The following is a 21432-nucleotide window of genomic DNA, read 5'->3' on the forward strand; positions in this document are numbered from 1 at the left end:
TCAACTAATGCAAAATCTGATTTAATATGTCCTTAGCCATATGATGCTTCCAAGGATCTATAAATCAGTATCAGTAATATAAATTATCAAATGACCTATTTGCCTTTGGAAAAAATAAATTCCAATTGCCTATTTCTTTAAAAACTAAGGTCCTAACATATGAGTACTACTAAATATCTTTGTTTAAACAATAGTCTGTGCATAGAGTTAAGAGCAATCATATTTCTTACTTACTCATGGAACACCCAGCCCCCAAAAAACATTGCTACTAAACCATTTTGAGGACCTTCCTTTTTTTCAAAACAACCTGGACATTATTACACTGATGTCCCCTTAGCAATAACAAGCAATTCTACAAAATTTAGTCCACAAACCCTCACAAATTAAAAATATTACAATATCCTTTAAATGTATAAATGATTTATACCCATAATATTAACAAATATATTTCTTAATATTCATTCATTCATTCAAGAAGGGATTATTGAGGTTCAACATGTAGGCACTATACTAAGCGTAAAGATACAAAGATGACTCAATTACAGTCCCTATCCTCAGACACGGAAACATAACAACACCAACACATATGTACTAACTGTTCAAAAGACAACCAATAGCAAGTTACTATATAAACCAAGTATCCAGAGAGTTTCAAAAGTCCAAACAACTAACTGTACAAAAGAATTAAGGAAGTACAGCAGATAACTTTAGGATGGCTCATTCAACACTCATTCTAATTCCCATTCTCCCTGCCTTCCTCCAAAAGAGGCTAGAAAGCGAAAACACTCATTACCTCACTCTAGAGGTGGTTATATGGGACATACTTTTGACCAATGAGAATTAGACAGAAGTCCCTGTGAGTAAACATCCCTTTCTAAAGAAAAAGAGAAAGTATCCATGGGAAGAAAGTTTCTGAGCTCGCCCTTTGTTCTTCCTGCTTACAAGTGAAATAAGAGGCAAAAGTAACATGCTAAGGATGGTGGGGAAGTTAGACACTACCTGGATCCCTGATAGTATCAGTTACCTGTGAACTAACTGCCTTCTGATTCTTATGAGACAAATAAAACCCTAACTCATTTAAATCAATGTCAGTAAGATTTTCTACTACTTGGAGCCAGAGGCATTTTTACCATTAAAATAGGAGATACTTGAGTTAGACTCTTTATGGTTCCTCTTTTCTTAAGCTGTAATCCAGTCCTTCCCAGCTAGTAAAAAACAAAAGAATTTTGAATTTACACTTCTACGATTTTCTGTAATCTGAATTCCTTCGATAAACATGGTCAAATTCCTCCATAAAAATCCATGTGTTGCATAGTTATTACAAGATTTTTATTTTCTTAAGTGGAACTTTCAATCCCTCAAATCTATTAAAACAACATTTTTCTATAATATGGTATATATCATTCATATATATAATACATATATATAAGTAAATAGCTGAAGGTTAGGAAGAAAGGAGAAAAGAAGGAGAATGGGGGAGAGAAAAAGGGAAGGTATCTAATTTGTGTGAAAGTGTAAGCTATGCTTTTCAATTTTGTGAGCACCTTAGTAAGTGGCTTAAGAATAAATGAAAGGCTGGGCGCGGTGACTCACGCCTGTAATCCCAGCACTTTGGGAGGCTGAGGCGGGCGGATCACCTGAGGTTAGGAGTTCGAGACAAGCCTGATCAACATGGAGAAACCCTGTCTCTACTAAAAATACAAAATTAGCCAGGCATGGTGGCATGTGCCTATAATCCCAGCTACTCAGGAGGCTGAGGCAAGAGAATCACTTGAACCTGGGAGGTGGAGGTTGTGGTGAGCCAAGATCGTGCCACCGCACTCCAGCTCTGGTAACAGAGCAAGACTCCATTCAAAATAAATAAATAAATAAAATAAATGAGAGATTATAAAACAACAGTATTTTTTAAATAGGAAAGACTCCCACACATACACCTGAAATCAACGATTCTGTTTTAGAAAACTTTTTGAATTTGAAAAATGTATATCCCAACAAATACTTTGTGTCTAATTTACCACTAGCATTATTGTATTATTTAATAATCCATCTATCTCTAGTCATCTCCCTATGGTAATAATAACACAATAATCATTCTCTATGTACGTTTCTCTTGGACAAATTTTAAATGTGTACTATTCTTGGGATTTCTATTGTATAGTGCTGAAAAGATTCATTAATTTCAATCGCCATCAACTCCGTACACCACATATACTAGTTCCGCCTTTTTTGTTCAAATATATTCCACTGTGGCCATTCAAAGGAAAATTACACATTCCAATAACATTTGAGTTCCTCTCAGTTACCCTTTCAGTGGTTCAGGGTAATGATAGAGTAAAGAATCATGCTCTTCACAGGCTCTCCTTCTTTTCCCCCCATTTGGTAGAATTTCAACTTCAAATCTCTTATGCCAAAAAGCAGTGGGTAATGTCTAATGCTCTTCTCAAACAGTGGCTTACTTTGGAGGGAAAGAGAGTGAGAGTCAGGAGAAATTACTCATTCCTGCTTCTAAAGGATCTTAGCATATGGGATAAGCAATCTCTTACTCTATTTTCCTAAAATAGAATTACAGAAACATATTAAGTTAGGGGTAGGGGAAGAAAGGAAAACAAATAAGAATTAGAAACCTTTCAACTCTGGGTATAGGTAATTCCTCACAGAGTGAAATTACTGAGTTATCTAGCCTAAATTCTCACGAAGATAAGTCAAAAAATCCACGTATTCATAAAACCTGTAGTTTATATATTCCTTACCATCAGTCACAGGTAGAGACTTCCTCTGTAAAACAGAATAATGCTACCTTCTTTTTCCTGAAACTCTAATGGGACAAATAAGGATAATAACTATAGTCACATAACATAAATGCTTTCATTTTAAAAGCAGTATTCAAAGAAAATCTATGAAAATCCATGTGATATAAAAAAAATTCAGAGAACGACAAATCTCCCTTGTTTATAATATCATCTCAACTTCAATTTCATTTTCAGTTATCTCCTTTCAAAAATATATATCTGGGGTCCTTATATGATATGAAGTCCGTTTTCTAAGGCTCATTTTTATTTGGTTATCTTTTTAGGTGCACTAAAGATTGAGTTTACAATAAACTGAACAGACAGCGTACAAAAGGCTTTTAGAACTATACCATATGGTCCAGGGAAGGGAACAATCTGGACGATCCCCACTTCAATCTGCAAGCTTGTCCACCTCTATAACACATTATACCACTGTAATAAAATATTAAGATGGAAATGTAAAAGCTAAAATAGTCTATTTTTAGCATTACCAGGCAACCACACTTCCAAAACTTTACTGATAAACTTAATAAACATTTACTTTAATTTACATTCTGAGATTTTGGTATGCAACACCAGGCATACAAACGTAGGCCACCATTCAATAGAAACAATATTTCAGCAGGGCTATGTGTGGGTATTCAACTTACGCTTCAGAAATTTAGAAGGAAAAAAAAAAACACTTTTACAGGGGCATATTGGCAGAGGCTGATGTAACAGATGACACATTCTTGGAAATCAAATAAAAGCAATAGGGAAATACCCATTGTTGCCTGGTGAAGGCCTAATCACATGGACACAGCTGGAACCAATGTAGATCATTCATTAATAAAATCGTATTGTAGTAGCCACTTTTTGATGCATTTCAAGTGCTGCTTTAGCCAAATCCCTGTATTTCTTTGTTCAGTGTTAGTAAGATTGTTTTAATGGGAAATATGAGAAGATTTAGGACAGGGGAAAAAAAAAAAACCTGTTCTCATGCTAAAAATGAAGCTAACTCAAAAAGCTAAATGTCACTTTACCTTGCAATCTACTTACACTATCAGCAGCTTAAAATATGCAGTGTAAACCTAAAAAGGAGGAACTCATATGGTACTATAGATAAAAAGTGAGCAGCGTGAGATGCCATAGAAAACACATGAAATACTTGTAAAAGCATTCTACAGAATAATACGTCAGAGGGTGGGAGAAATTAAAACGTATCAAAAATTAAGAGGAAATTAACATGTACCCTTTCATGCAATACTATCTATTGAATTTTGACACTAAAGTATGTACCATATGCTTAAGGGAAGATTACTCATATTTAGAACACATAAACTTAAAAATCGCTACTTGTTATTACATTACCAATATTTGATATCAAACAAGACATTCAAACCATCTTCCCGACAGTCATGTTTGAAATCTATATTGACATTCAAATGAAATGAAGTACTAGTTATAATTATAACCTTAGTACTTAATATAGTAAAATCCTGGTTAAAATAATCAACAGTATTTATTCAATTTTGCTGTTATGTCTTAATAAATGTGTTTCTCCGTGTTTTTACAAATATAATGATTAAGTTACTATATTATGTTCCTTAAAAATATATAATGTCAAACTAAAAAGATATAATAGCTTTGCTATGTGTTCTGAATTAAAACTATACAATTTATTGTCTATAAATTCTATTCTACAAAAATGAAAAACTCAACCGTATTTACCAAAAAACTGCTTAAACATTATGGCTCTTAAATATTTCTCCTATGCCTCTGTGTGTGTAGTTAGAATAAAGAAATAAATAGAACAATTCACATTGTCCTAAATCACTGAAAGATATATTCTTACCACAGAAAAAATAAAGGGCTTCACTGCAAATAAAAATTAAACCACTGCAGAAAGTGTATTTAAAGTCACTGAATAGTGGTTAATATGCAATAAACATTATTCAGTATACACAGAATGAAAGAGGCTTGTGTGTGTATGTTATCTTTACTCGCTAATGTTAACATTATCAGACCTTGCCATAGGGGATTCAAGACAGTCATGAACTTAACTGGATCAAGTGAAAAAAGTTTCACTGGCACTCCTTCACAAAACTCTCAGAATTCAGAAGTTTAAAATGTTGACCTAAAGATTCAATTCATATAACTTAACAGGCATCCCACCCAGATTCATTTTAGTAGCTCTGCATAAAAAAAGCCACTTTGCAAGTTTAAAAAGATAGCATTGGGAGCAATGGGGAATTGTAGCATTTATTACATGTGCCTTATGCATAAAAAGCAATTGGAGTATTTGTTTTGCTAAAGTAGTGAACCAACATATTGCTGAGTCTGTTCGGAATGAGAGAAAACAACAGGTGAGTTTATTTAATGCATACTGCTGATACACCTTTGTTTTACAAATCCTTTTAATAATTTTAAAGCGTTTTCTAAATTAAAAATAAATCCCCAGAAAAGAAACAACTGTTAGATTGCACAATTTTATCTTACAGTACCCATAATAGATATATTTCTCAGTATATATGGCATATAAAAACGTTTCACATTACTAATTCAAACACGAGCCACTGTTTGCTTCCTTTTCAGTCACATTTGTTACACTGTTACAAAAATACATGAGTTTTTCTTCTCAATGTAATTTTCTTATTGCCAAAAATCATTGACAATTTTTTAAATAAAGATCAGTCAAAATAATATCAATCTCCTCCTATAAAAACATATTCTGCCTATTAACTATTCTTATCTTGATTGCAAAACTAATTTTTAAAATAGATCACTCTAAAAATGCTAATTTTAAAAATAGATCACTAGAAAGTAAATCATTTGTCTTGCTTAATACAACAGAAAACATATTTACATTGTGAGAAACATTCTACGAAATTTCATAGAATGCTTGCTCATAGTGAAAATCCAGTCTCCTGCTCAAATCATCTCTATTTAAAACTCATTATGCCACATTTTCACACTCCTAATGGTAGGGCACTAACTATAATTTTGTGAGAATTGGTAAACTTAAAAACACTTCTGTGTTTTACGTTGCATTTTTTATTTCAAAGGAAAAATATTTTAAATGCACATCCTTTATTTTAACGGAAGTTCACTTGCTTATCTACCAAGACTTATCAGACATTCTAAGAGTATTCAATTTGTAAAAGATATGAACTGACATTGAATTTTAGACAAAAATAGAAAACAATGGCAGACATTTTGGTCTCAACAAGAGATATCTTGGCATAAAAATCCATAGAATACAGGCAAATAATACTCAAAAGTTTACATTCAAATAATAAATTCTGAAGCAGACAAGATTCCAACCAATCAAAAATACTGTGTCAACATGACCAAAGTTAGCAATAGTAGCAAAAATGCAACTGTAAAGAAAATACCTAAGAGAGTGGAAAAGGCAAATTTAGCACCAACTTCTATAAGGAACAAAGCCATTTACTAAACGTGGAAGTTGTAAGGGGAATGATATTTCTATTTCAGAAAAAAAATATTTCTTTTCACAATGGTGGTCTGTGTGAAGAAAGAGGAAGAGAAGAGAGGGAAAAAACAGTCTAAGTGGGACATACTAAGGCTGCCTGCCTTCCTTCGGTGATGCTGTGAGGGTAGACCCTCCGCCTTACAAAAACCACTGCCAGAACCAAGCTACACAAAACATTTTGGCTGTAAGCCTATAACAGTGCCAGGCTGTTTTTCATTTTTGTGCTAGACTCCCTCAATTGAGACAGTGTGGGATTGTCACTTTGATGCACATAGAGAACAAAGAATAATATAGTTTGGGGGGGATTTTCTCGCCCCTTTAAAGTCAGGTTAGCATTTTGTTTTCTTTGACAGGTCTTGCAAAGACCCAAGAAACAAAGTTATGCCGAAGAATGCATTAACTGCCTAACAAAATTAATGTCAAGTACAATACTGTCAACAGTTTAAAAGCCATGTGAGAGATTAACATTTTTTAAAAGCAGACTTAAAAAGGGTCCAAGTCATATAGTTACCTGTTTAAGAGGCCAGAGACCAAGAAATACGTGATTCACAACCACCTAATCTTATTTAAAATCTGATGCCACGAAGGCAGACCATAAAATCCAGGCAAAAAAAAAAAAATAGTAGTATTATAATTTTTAGGTCACTATTCAGAGACAACTATGTCAGCTGCTATTCTGACCTTGATTTCTCTAAAATTAAATAATGTGATGAAAAGATTATAACATTAGAATATGAATACTTTAAGCCTTCACAGAGAAAGAAGTGATAAGTGATCAAAAATGTTTAAAGAATTAAACCACAAATCATCGAAAAAGTTGCCACAGACACAAACAGGAAAACCGTCTCTTCAATCCTATTCAATTCTGTACTAGAAGTGAAGCTAACACAAATGAGAAAGCCGAGTATGTGCTGCTGTAACCTTCAACTAAATATATTATCTGAATCTGGTGACTAAAAGACACCAATAAGCCATTAGCTCCTAGATGTATGACCTTTTATCTTTCTAATGCACAAGATAAGTAAAGGTAGAGGTCCATTTTCTACAAACCAAATGAAAAGAAAGAAGGAACTGTGACAAGCTCAGATCCCATGCTGGCATATTTTACACTAAGCTTAGCATCATCTAGAAGCAGTATGCTTCTCCCTGCCAATCACACGGGAAAAAAGTTGTGCAACTAATACAGTGTTGATAAATAGCACCAAACGTCTACTAGTCCTTTCCTCCTGCATACTGCCATTGAATCAGCTGTTAAAAGAAGACCAATAGCTGTTACAGAAATAGCAAGAACTAAAGCACTTGCCTCAGATGTTATACATGGAGACATGGAGCATTTACCACCTGAGCCTATCTTATTTCTGGCAAAATGATCCCCTGCCCAGTTTTGTTCATGGCCACAGAATCTGATAACAAGTCACGATCCATGTTGAGAAAGGCAGTGGGGGAGTGAGAACATGGAGAAGGAATCAAGTGAGAACAGTGAGCAAACTTCAAACAATATACACGCTTCTCTTATTATTCAAATTAGTGCCCATGCACAGCACTTCAGGATGACAAAAGCTGTGTTAAAGGGCTCAGGTACAATGATTTACTTTGGGTGGTAAGGGTAAGTCTGCCATGTAATTAAAGAATGCATTATTTTGCTCCTCACTGCTCGCCTTTTACATTTCTTTTTTCTCTAGGACATACTGCTGATGGCATTACTGCATGGGACACTGATAGTTGCAGGCAAGGCATTCATGTAGTGCCAAAGTGGTCCAGAGAATGATGTCTGGCTGGCCTTAGTTCAACAAGGAATATGAGGCAAAAACAGAAAACAAAAAGAACGAAAGGTGTAGAAGAAGCCAGGCAATAGACTGTTTTTCTGTTTATTAATGGTACCATAAAACAAGGGGAAAATCTGGAAAAAGCAGCCAAGCTAACTCAATTACAAAGAAAGATTAAAGGAGTTAAACGTCTATAACTTGGCTGACAACCAAGGAACAATATGAGAGCTGTCCACAACTCTCCAAAGAATATACATAAAAAGAAAAGTAGAGAATTATTATCTACTATAGATGTATGAATACATGAAATAATAATGAGATAAAAATAAAGAAATCTGACTTTAAGCAGCAGGGAAATAACCTGGTGAAACTTAAAAAAGGCTGCCTCCTTCTCTTTAGAAATATCAATCATCTTACTGACCCACACTGCAGTAAACGAGACATGATAGACAATGCCCACATACTGTCAGAGGACTGAATTGATGGAGATATAAAAATGAAGTCCCATCTGCTTACCTGATTATCCAGATATACCGATGTCCCTTTACATATGTCCAATCTGGCTAATGCAGAGATACCTGTAAGATCACAAAAGACATAGTTAGTACCTTCAAAATAAACCCAGCCTGAATTCTCAATCTTGAGCTGGTCAAGAGTTAATTTGGATGATCTAGTCTGGTTCTTGGATATTCCAAGATAGGAGAAGAATGTGCAAGAACAGAAATGTTCAGAGTGATTCTAAGGTTATTCTTAATTAATAAGAGATTTTCAGTCTCTGCAGAGATTTTCCAAATCATTTGTAACTTAATAATAATAATAATTCAGATTAGAGGTCTTTAGCCTTGGTCATTGGATGGCCTTCAGGAACCTATGCTCTCCTGAATGATATATGTAAAATTGGTGGGTTTATGTAAATAAGTATCTCTGGGAGAAGGTCAATAGTTTGTCAGATTTGCCAAAAGGTCCATAGTCCAAAAAACTGTCAAGAACCTCTGCTGAGGCTTGCCTAACATCTCAGAGGCAGGTTGGAATGCATATGGATGAGCATTCCAGGTTTGGGGGTTCCCCCCCGGGAAACACAGACACTTGCAGATCTGGGGTAAATACCTTAAGAATATTACTTTCTGGGAGAGCAATACATCAGGTTTAAACTGTTGCTTAACTCACACAGTCCTGTGATCCCTGTAAGCCATGCACAGTCTTGAAGAGAACTAACATGTTACCATATATACCCAAGGGTGCCTATCACGACTTTTCCTGTTCTGTGTATATTAAAGTCAGGATTCCTAGGAATATCAATTCTGACAGGGCCAGAACTCACACTGTAACTCATCCAAAAAGGACCATTTATGACAAGAAAAAACAAGGTGTGATCAAATCAATAGGAAATGTGGCTCTGAAACAGTTTACATAAAAAATTACAGAATCAGCCAAACATATTCATTCTTTCTTTTCATTTGGTTTATAGAAAATGGACCTCTACCTTTACTTATCTTGTGCATTAGAAAATTACCTTTTGTGGTGTCCTGTTTCAAATAATACGCATGTATCGTATACTATCAAAAAATAATGTATTTAGACAATCACCTTCTGGGCATCTACCATGCATTGCACTCAGTGCCGAGGACTCAGCAGTGAATAAGTCAACAAAGCCCTACTCTGCTGGAGCTTTACTTTGGGGAGTGGGAGAAGGATGCAGGGTGACAAACAAGTATATCAGCAACATCATTTCAATTTGTGATACATGATATGAAAAAATAAACACGAAGATGTGACCAAGGCATAAGAGAGCAGTCTATACCCACCCAGCATGTCACAGAAATCTTCACTACAATCTCAGAGTCTGTCAGGGTCTTAAAGAGTTGAGACAAGGAAATGACATTAGAGACAGCCAGCCAGACCAGTGAATTTCAGAGATGAAGACAGAAGAGCTATTCTAGAAGACAGTATCACTACCTCATTATCTCTACACTTCAAAATACATATGCCTCGACTGAATGATAATGTTATGATACAAGCTCTGCTTGTAGAATATAAACCTGAGAACAAGTAAATGAACAGCGTTTCATTATCTCTTTAAAACCTGGCTGACAATACTGTACACTGTGTACCCTTAATATAAAGAACCACATTCTATCCAAATTCTTGTCAAGTTCCATTCTATTAAAATAATTTCATTTTTTGCTTCTACAGATAAATCTGATCAACTTGTGCTGTCAAAGAAAGGGGAAAAGAGGGTACAAGGTAGCCAGCCTCCAAGAGAGCCCCCAATAATCCTCACCTCAAGGAATGCATGCCTTTGTGTAATCCCTTTGCTCATATTGGGGTTGGTCTGAGTGATCAACAGAATGCAGTGGAAGTGACAGTGTCTGTCCTAAAAGATATTAGAGCTTCTTCCTTACTCTCTTGGATCTTCCTAGGGGAAGCCAGCTGCCAGCTGCCACGTTGTGAGGACACTCAAGCCGTCCTAGGGAAAGGTACACAAGGCATCTTGCCAAATAGCCAGAATCAACAATAACAGCCATGTGAGACGGCCATTTTCTAAGCAGATCCTCCAGGCTAGTCGAACTTTCAAATGAATGTCACTCTGGCTGACATCTTGATTGCAGCTCATGAAAGACCAAGAGCCAGAACTACACAGCCTGCACTCCAATCCCTTTCTTTTTTTTGAGACGGAGTCTCGCTCTGTCGCCCAGGCTGGAGTGCAGTGGCCAGATCTCAGCTCACTGCAAGCTCCGCCTCCCGGGTTTACGCCATTCTCCTGCCTCAGCCTCCCGAGTAGCTGGGACTACAGGCGCCCGCCACCTCGCCCGGCTAGTTTTTTTTTTTTTTTTTTTTGTATTTTTTAGTAGAGACGGGGTTCCACTCCAATCCCTTTCTAGCATGCACTCTAACTTCCTGTATTCACAAAGTTCAAGCTGAAAACATTTCCCAGATGTTCTTGCATCATGCCTTTGGTTGAACCCAGGTTCAACCAAATCCATTCAAGATTTAGAAAGCAGAAATGAGCAAATCAAGGAAGTAGCCAACTACAAATGAGATCAAATTTTGTAGTGAAGGCATTTTGTTCTTCTGAAACAATCATGTAGGTAGATATGCTACTAAATGATCCCTAGTCTCACAGGCTCTAAGTAGTAAATGGCAGTGGAGTTTCTACCAGAATAGTATCATGGGATGTTTCTCATGGCTTGTGCTGTTCCTTGCTATTCACAGTCAACTTTGGTTCCTTGGCACTTCTGCAAATTAAGTAGCATGTGATGCATTTCTGTATGCAACTCAAACTAGCTGTTGCCTGCAACTAAGAACCCACTCTACATATGCAAATTCTCCTGTCTCATAACACTTTCATTACTATCTCATTGTTGACACTCTTTTCCATTACTAAACCCTCTGCCTATACTATGAGTCCTACTCATTTATGCTGTTTCTAGGAACTTGCACTATCCGTCTTCTCCTTTTCTTCTCCACTGGTTTCTTCTTCTTCATCAATAACAGTTCTTCCAACCCTACCAACTGTCCCTGTGAAACTTCATAAAATAATAATATAAGCTCGTTGTTTTCACTTCAACTTCCATTCAATACTTGAATTACCACAACTTGGCTTCCTTAGCCATCACTCTACCAAAACCACTATTGCTAAGGCTGGCAAGAATCAATTAGCTATTCTCATTTCTCTCTCTACTAGACTGTGGCATTGGCACTCCTACATACCACACCTCTTTGAAACTTTAATGATAACAAGATTACAAACCTCCAGCCTCAATGAAATAATCTAGCATCCCACTTTCACACATCATCATCACCCATGCCCTCTGCACCTCTACCACCAGAGACATACAACAAATAGGCACACAGAGACCATTTCAAACGCTAACGCTATTCAAATATTATATTTCTTGATGGCCTAACTGCTTAGACAACCAAAAAGACAGATATATGCACTGTAAAAAGAAAAAAAGAAAAAAAAAAACCCACAGTGGATTCTATAAGCTATTGATATAGAAATGTATTTCACTATTTTTCAGTTATTTAAGGAAAAATAAATGTTTGCAAGTCAGAGATTCCAAAACAGCAATGCTACAAAACAAGTGTACGACTTCTTAAAACTAACTTCGCAAAGCTAAAAGTTTATTATTATTTGTTTAACACTTGCAAGCCAGAATATCTACAATTGCCAACCTAAGATAGCATCCCTGAGCCCTCTTGTTTTGAATGTGAGGTTTTTTATGACACCTGTCATCTCACTCACCAGAAGTGATGCTGCTGACTTGATAGGCAGGGGGTGGGAGGGGAGTTGACCCATTCCTTCCTCCCTGCTAAAGCTAAAATCTCTTAAAAGGCTGGCCTCCCAGAATGATGTGGAACAAGCTTCTTTGGTTAGGGGTGTACTCAGCCCTTTTCTTTAAATTGCTCAGAAGACAGAACTTTTCAGAAAACCCACAAAAAAATGGCTTATTTTCATTAATTTGCTTTGTGTTGCCATCATTCATTGTCTTCATTTTTAATTCAGTGATATGTATAGCCAAATGAAATGAAGTACAGTCAGTTTTCCTCAATCTGTCTCAGTCTACTCTTCATCTTCTGGGACCCAATTCATGTGATCCTTTAACAACTATTTATTTCACACCAAACTAGTTATCTCCCCAAAGCCTACCAATCTAGCCTCTGGGCATATTTCCTAAATAAAAGCACTAGATCTCTGTAAACCTAAAATTTGCATACTAAAGGAACAAATCAGCTTTCAAAAGGCCTAGTAGTATATAGCAGTTGCTCACCTCTAAGCAGAGTTTAAAATTCATTTCAATTTATTATTTTTTAAAGAAACAGCAATTGACTTTTTCCCTTTGCAAAATACTGTGTTTAATAGGCCTAGTTAAATTAGAGGTGATAGCGTAAAGCAAGTGTTTTAAATTGGTAAATTCTAAACCTTTTAATAAAAGTACATCAGTCAGAAGTTTTAATAAGACTCAGCAGGACGGAGAAGAATTAACGGTCTGTAGGAATCAAAAGGGGGTGATAGGCAATGATAACCTTAAACATTTGCATATGGATTTATAATTTCATTGCTTAAAGGTTAATGAAATTATGTGGTATTTTGCCCACTCTTATCCAGTAAATGATTTCATGCCTTGATTTGTATATACTTATCAACTGAATCATATAAAGAAAAAAAGATTCCTTTATCAATTAATCTACGACATTTTTACTTATACACTTTTGGGTGCACAATTATCATTACCTATTCTAACCAATAACTGGGTCCCCTAAAACAAAATGTAAGGTTTCCAAAGCATCTCAGAAAGAAGAACAAACTCATAATCAGAACTCTGAAAGTACATTAAATTTTTAATGTGATTGCTTTTTTAAAAATTAGATATATTCCTTTATTTACTTTATACTTCAAGTCAACTATTGCTAATTACTTGCTTTTGCCAAATATTAACATAAAATCCACCCTAGAGATTGATGAAGGCATTCAGGATACACTGAGGGTGAAGATGGAGAAATGCAAACAGTCCACAAAAACAAGTAGAACAGGTTAAAACAGTAAAAGGATTCTAGGCCGAAACAATTGTTTTAAAACATAACAGCATAAAAACAACACACTACTGAGGCCTTGCCTCACTGAGCATCCAGGAGGGTGCAGGGTCAGCTGCTTCACTTAATACCCAGTTCTAAGAAAAAACTGCAAAGAGCCTCACTTAGGCAGAATGGTGCTTCCTATCCTGGCTGCACGTTAGAATTCCCTGGACAGCTTAAAACAAAAACCTAAAAATCCACACTTAGGCCCATAACCAGAGATTCTGGTTTCATCAATAATTTATAGACACTACTCAGGGTGATTTCTTAGGTGCAACTAGGGTTGAGAAATAGGCCAGAAAGCACTGGTTCTCGAAGTGTGGTCCCTGGACCAATAGCAGCAGCAACAGCAACAGGAAACATGCTTAAAATGCAAATTCTCAGGCCTCACCCCAGACCTAGTGAACCAGAAACTCTGGAGTGGGGCCCAGTGTTTTAACAAGTCTCTCAGATAATTCTCAGATGCACTAATGTTTGAAAAACACTGCTTTAGAGTAAGAATGGCCTGGTGTTCAATTCTATCTCTACAATTTACTAGCTACATGACCCTTGGTCAGCTCTCTAAAATTCTTCCCTCACATGCAAAATAAAAGAGTTAGCTACCATTGCTTCAACATCAGATATGTGCCAGGGTATGCCAATAAGCACTTTATATACATTATATAATTTAACCCTTACAACAAGTTTGTCAGATATATATTATTAACATTTTACACCAAAAGATTATGAACCTCATCCAATATTACAAAGCTAGTAAGCAGAATCAGAATTTAAACTCAAGTTTTTAAAATTCCAGAATTACTGCTCTTTCCCTATTCCTCAAAATATTCTTGCTGATCTTTCTTTTTTGTTCTTCCTTCCTTTCTTTTCTTCTGTTTTGTCTTCCTTTTTTTCTGTCCATCTTCCTTTCTTCCTTTCTTTAGGAGGAAGCTTATCTTGCTACTATGAAAGTAGATTACCTCGTGTGTAAATGTGTATAGTATTTACTATGTGACTACAAAGTACTTAGCATTCTACCATATGTCAGAAAGAAAAGAATTAAAATACAAAAAAGAAAAAAAAAGGAACCATACCAATGAAGTTATGAGCTAGCTGGAGATAGATCCATTTTGCAAAACATAGGGACACATATGATTTCATTCTTAACTGGTGGGTGGAAAACAGAAATAACTCAGAAGTTCATGAGACTGGAGCTCAGAGACCAAGGCATGATGCCAGGAAGTAGAAGTTTGACTTGCCCTGAAACAAGGAGTAAAAGGTTTCTCCAGCACAGGAGGAGAAAAAACAGCTAGAGAATATAGTACAATAGAAAATAAAGCTAAAGTAGTTAAATGGGTCCAGATTGTGACTCAGAATAAGAAGAGCTTAACTTTCGTACAGTAAAAATATAAAATGTTTTTTCACAGAATATTTTTGATGAACTGATAGTAAAGACGTAAAGTTAAAATCAAGTCATAGGAACTTATTCTAGAAAAAATATGAACCAAGGGTTATGCTGGAAAAAAAAACAAGCAGGAGATAAAGTTATTTCTATTATGAAAAGTGTTAAGTGTGATCCACTCTTTACTGTTTCCATGGGCTATTCATATCCATTACATAATATTTTCAATAATCCACTAATCCAACCAACACTGACTGATCACATTAAGCTAGGTACCAAGGATAAAAAGATAAGTAAGCTTCTGACTCAGGGTACATAGAGCAGCTTTACATAAGAAACAGACTGCCAAATGTTTTATGCAACATTAACATAAAGTTATTAGGAATTCCAAGGGCCACTACAGACAGACCAATTCTTAGGAATGACTGTTGTGAAAATCCTGAAGGTCAATGAAGCATAAGCTAGCCAAAATGTTATGCATGTAAAATGTAAGAGGCCAGGCACGGTGGCTCACGCCTGTAATTCCAGCACTTTGGGAGACCAAGGCAGGTGGATCACTTGAGGTCAGGAGTTCGAGACCAGCCTGGCCAAGATGGCAAAACCCTGTCTCTATTAAAAACACAAAAACTAGCCAGGCTTGGTGGCATGTGGCTGCAGTCTCAGCACTTTGGGAGGCTGAGACATGAGAATTACCTGACCACAGGAGGCAGATGTTGCAGTGAGCCGAAACTGCACCACTGCACTCCAGCTTGGGCAACAGAGCAAGACTCTATCTAAATAAAAAAATAAATTAATAAAATAAATAAGGCCGGGCACGGTGGCTCAAGCCTGTAATCCCAGCACTTTGGGAGACTGAGACAGGCGGATCACGAGGTCAGGAGATCGAGATCATCCTGGCTAACACGGTGAAACCCCGTCTCTACTGAAAATACAAAAAACTAGCCGGGCAAGGTGGCAGGCACCTGTAGTCCCAGCTACTCGGAGGCTGAGGCAGGAGAATGGCGTAAACCCGGGAGGCGGAGCTTGCAGTGAGCTGAGATCCGGCCACTGTACTCCAGCCTGGGCAGCAGAGCGAGACTCCGTCTCAATAAATAAATAAATAAATAAATAAATAAATAAACAAACAAACAAACAAATAAATAGAAAAGAGTATTCTGTCTACGCTAGCATACTAGCATAGCATCATAATCATTACCCCACAAATGGAGTATCCCCAGTTAATCCGCACTTAGGCTTACATACGGCTAAGAAAGGCAGGCAAAATAAAATCTAGAGGTAAGTTTTTAAATATTCACATCATTCATTCCATTTTGTGTTGAAGAGCTAATCAAAAACTATGCTCAGAAACTCACAGGAAGATTCTACCTATGTATTGAGGAAAAACTGCAAGGCACAATGGGATGACTGCATTTATTAGCATCTAAGGTTTCTAACTCTGTCAGTGACAGTCCAAAGTTGTATAACATCTTCTTCTTTAGTTTTACTATAATCTGACAACTCCATAATGCCCATTTATCTTCAAGAACCAATTTAAAGTGCATGTATGTGTAGCCACCAGACTATGCTTGAATGACAAGGCACTAGGGTTATTTTTTTCTCAGAATAAATGTGAAGAGAATTTGCTATGATATTAGGAATGATAGCATTTTGCAAACAATATAATTTAAGAAACTCTTAATGAATGAATCTCTATTAAAGTAATGAATGAATCTCTATTGAAGCTGTTTATTAATAACCTTCACTAATACAATCAAAGAACTGAATCCCAGCTGCTAGAAATGACTTGAAAGGTCACTTGGTAAAATACTAGCTTTTATCCCATATGGTATCTAGGCCACACATAGTGTTAAAATTAAAACAATGATATCAAAAGACATCCAAGTACTTTAAGTGATAATTTATCTGGCCCCAACATATCCAATTCATATATACTACTGTATTTTACTAAAGTTCAATTACCTATCATCTCATTCTTTAATAATAGAAACTATATATGACAATGTGGCAGGACTAAAAAGTTGGTATTTGACAGTGGTTTAATTTCAATGAAAGTGATTGGTACAAATTCATCTTTTAAAATATTCAGACCATGCTATATAGATATTCACATGCACTTGGATCTATAAACATTAAAGAACTTGTTTAGATTTACTGGCGCTATACCTGCTGTCAAGAAACAAAAAAGTTGTGAAGGTTGATCAAACACATCTTTGCCTCAAGTATCATGTAAATGTTTTCCACTAACGTGGTCCTAAAAGTTAACAGTCAAAGTAATTCAAAGGTTTCTCTTCATTTCTATATTTAAATCATCACAAGTTTGATCAAGCATGCAAATCCCTCTGGGCTCAGGGCTCCCATCAAAATGTCTTATAGAAACATTAAAAATTGAATGGGCATAAACAACTGCAACAGTGCAGAGCTCATGACAGCACTGCTGTGATCTATGTGTTTCATGTACAACAACATTGGGGAAGTTTGCAAGGGAAGATGAGCAACTAATTACTGTCTTTTGCTTGAGGGCAGGTGTGCTGATCTCTACAGGTGTCTCTGCAGTGCTCTGCCTAATGTATTGCTTCTTGAAGACATTCACTGTAACGACTTGCTAAAGCCCTGCAAAACATCTGACAGAATACCAAACTGTTGGGTGTTCAGGAAGAAATATGTATGACTTCTTAAAGTTAGTACTAAGGAGAAACAACAGTTGGGGGAGGCTTTGTATTGTCTGTGAAAGAATAATATAAAAAGTAAGTAACGTAAAACTATATAAGTCACACACATTAAACTAGGATACTAATATTGTCTTAATAAGTACAGAAAGTTTTTCAAAGAAAATTTGGCTATTCTCATTAAACAAGAAATTTTTTAAAAATCCAAATAGTAATCTTATAGTGGACCATCATTTTCATTTGTGAAAGCACAGTAGATGTGCAGGGTATTCAGTTTTATAAGGATCAAAAAAAAAAAAATCTGAGAAATTACTAGTAAATTAGATGGTCATCTGATGATAGGGCAGGTGAGAAATACCATTCACATGTGATGCCACTTGCAGGATTAATATTCCTTAGGATCTTTCCTATAACATGGAAAGAAGCAAGCTTAAGAATGAAGAGACACACAAACCAAAGATAAACATTCCCTGCTTTACTGCCTGCTACCTGCATGATCTCAGACAAGAAATGTAACCTCTTTATGCTTCAATTTTCTCATCTAATAATAAACAACACCCACCCCAATAGGGTTATTATTAAATGAGACAATGTCCCTTCACTCTTTGGCACAGGGCTTGGCATGAGTAAGTGCTTAATAAATTGTAATTAGCATCATGAAAATTTCCAAAAGACATTAGTCTCCTACCATTAGTGGAGCATGAGCCTGACTAAAAGCATCTTGGAAAGTAAAGACTCATCAGTGAAATGCTATTTTTTAAATACGTGATATGTTATATGGTACATCTTTTTAAGTATAAATCTATAGCCTGGCTTTTGAGAAATCAGTCAGTAACAAACATACAACAAAACCTTTAACATTCTTCACTTTTTCTGAGTGATCATCCATCTTGGTGAAAAGCCCCTATTTATAATGTTGAAAATTTGTGGAAAAGTTCATTGTTTTCAAACAATGATGAAAAGTATCATATTATTTCAAATTTTATCTACTTAAGAAAGACTCTGGTAAAATCAAAGTTAACATTTTCAGGCAATGAATCTACTCAGAATAAGAAAATGCTAGGAAATGATAATATAAGATTTATACCAATTATTTTCATCTACAATTCTCTATTTGTGTTTTTCTTTAACCAAATAGAATTAAGATGGCATTTCAGATCATCATCACTGTTAATCATCAACTGTGTAAACCAAACATCATTCATCTTTTTAAAAAATCAATAAAGCAAGAGTTAAAATTGTTTCAGACTTTTCTGGAATGAACCAAAAAGGGAAAAATTTTAAAGCAAGATGTGTAATCAATATATAAAAATAACACAGCATTTCCAAAATTTAAAATAATTAGACTAACGGGAATAATCGGAATATAATTATTTGAAGTAGTATCCCTCCCTTCGCAGTAGATTAGTTCATCATATGCTCATTTCTTCAAATCCAGGCATTGAAATAACCTTCTGTTCTCTCTCCTTTTAATCCCTTCTTCCTGGTATTCATTCTGCAGTTTTCAATGGCATCTCAGTCACCAGGAATGTTAAGAACTGATCTACTGTGCTTCTCTTAACACAGACCTAATTATGTCACTTCCTCCAACCCCAAAGATCTAGTCTAATGGGGGAGACAGGCATATAGATATGTAAAAATGTGTGTGTACATATATGAGTACACATGCACATGGGCACATGGAAAGTATTAATACTAAAGGAGGATAAATCAGAAGCCAATTCATTTTGCCTGCCATAAGCCAAAGAAAGTTTCACATAGCTGGTGACAGCTAGGTAAAATAATGCCTAGAAAATAAATTTAAAGCTCCATGTTATAGATCTCCAACACAAAGCCTCAATTTACTGTGTTCCAACTATATCCCACATTCTCTTCACATGGACTTAGATGCCTTCATTCTCTTACCACAGTGGACAACTTGCTGTCACCTGGCTTTTTGAGTCCCTCTGCCTTGAATCTCCTCTTCATCCTCCCCATCTTTACAGTTTTTAAAATATGACATCCTTATACCCAGACATTCTTCTACTCAGTTTTCTTATACAGTTAAAGGAATCAAAAAGGCTTGGACTTTGCAAGAGCAAGCTGGAAGACAACGGAACATAAGCATTTCCTTCCAAAAACCTATAGGAAAGTTATTTCCAACTGAGAATTTAATTATTCAAGCAAATTATAAATCAAGTGAGGAAACCTAATAAAGATATTTTTCTCTCACAAAATCTTTCTCAGGAATACTACAGGAAATATAACACAAAAATGTAAGGTAAGACGAGAAAGTAAACACTATGAGATTCAAGAAAAAGCACAGGGAGTTCCTAGGTTGAGAGCAAGGAAAAATCCCAGAAGAGGCAGGTCTGGAGAATGTGATGGGAGGAGAATGGAAGTCTGCTGGAAGAATGTCTTCAAGAAAATAATTGAAATGTATTATCTGATGTAATTCCCTTTATGGAAAATTGTAAGTAGTTTATAGAAGGTATAGGAAGACTTATTAAGAAGGACAAAAAGCTAAGCAAATGAAAAAACAAGGCATTATTAACTTCATGAAATACAAAAAGTCAGAAGGAAACTTTTCATCAGAATTAATTACCATATGCTCATCTATGAATAATAGCTACATAATAATGCAACATTAAGCCAAAAATTGGCATCTAACTATATTGGGATTGTGAGGGAAAGAGATGGCTGTGTAATAGTGAAAAATCTTCAAAGACCATAATATAAAGTCAACAATGTCTGAAATAAATTAACTCAAAAGACAGCAATGTATATATATGTAATTTAGCAATGTGGAGATATATAATGACTAGAGGACACAGATAAAAGGCTGCCTCTAGAGAAAGGACCACTGTATTTTCTTTTTTTGTTGTTTGTTTGTTTTTGTTTTTTTGACAGGGTCTCATTTCCATATCCCAGGCTGGAGTGCAGTGGCACAATTTCAGTTCACTGCAGCCTTGACTTCCTGGGCTCAGGAGATTCTCCCACTTCAGCCCCCACCCCAAGTAGCTGGGACTACAGGCACACGCCACCACACCTGACTAACTTTTTGGTTTTTTGTTTTTGTTTCTTGGTAGAGATGGGGCTTCACCATACTGCCCAGGCTGGTCTCACACTCTTAGGCTCAAGTGATCCACCTACGTTGGCCTCCCAAAGTGATAGGATTACAGATTTGCACCACTGAGCCCAGCCACCACTGTATTTTCTAATAGGCCTTTAACAACTATTCAAACGTTAAACTAGGTGAATGTATTACTTTGGTAAAATAAGTTTTAATTTAAAAGCAACAGTCATATACATGAGGATGTTTTTGACAGTGTTTTACTTAATAGAAAAACACAGAAACAATCTAAACAGTCAGCAATAGGTGACTATTTAAATAAATTACATTTTATCTGTGATATTTAAAAAGACTATGTAGTCATTTTAAATGATGCTGCAGAAAAATATTTAGTGGACATGGAGAAATGTTCATATTACAAAATTAAAAAATTACAGGTCAAAAAACAGCTAAACAACAAAACAATGAAATATACATGAAAATATGAATGGTAATTTTAGAATTGTTTTTCTCTCTGTGCTTCTCTGGTTTGCTGAATTTTCTAAAGTAAATGCAACTTCAGAAACACAAAGAAAATAAATTAAAATTGTAATGCAATTCATCACTCACGGCGTTATTTAAATAGTATCACCTAATGATGGCCAAGCCAGAATTAACTCCTCCCTCCCAATGCAGTTTATACATGCCACTATCAGCACAGCTGCACAACCTGCTTTGTATCACAGG

The 21432-nt window shown here is 35.8% G+C and overlaps 1 protein-coding gene across 11 annotated transcripts in view; it reads right to left on the minus strand.

Annotated features, from left to right (window-relative positions):
- GTDC1 (glycosyltransferase like domain containing 1) overlaps nt 1-21432 on the minus strand; it is a 393529-nt gene that overhangs the window by 281884 nt on the left and 90213 nt on the right. For all 11 annotated transcript variants that reach the window (XM_023217481.2, XM_023217485.2, XM_023217483.2 and 8 more), the window contains exon 2: nt 8544-8605. The gene's annotated coding sequence lies outside the window, so the exon portion shown is untranslated. The remainder of the gene's footprint in view (nt 1-8543; nt 8606-21432) is intronic.

Source organism: Piliocolobus tephrosceles, chromosome 11 (genome assembly GCF_002776525.5).
Source record: "Piliocolobus tephrosceles isolate RC106 chromosome 11, ASM277652v3, whole genome shotgun sequence".
In the NCBI taxonomy this organism is placed as follows: domain Eukaryota; kingdom Metazoa; phylum Chordata; class Mammalia; order Primates; family Cercopithecidae; genus Piliocolobus; species Piliocolobus tephrosceles.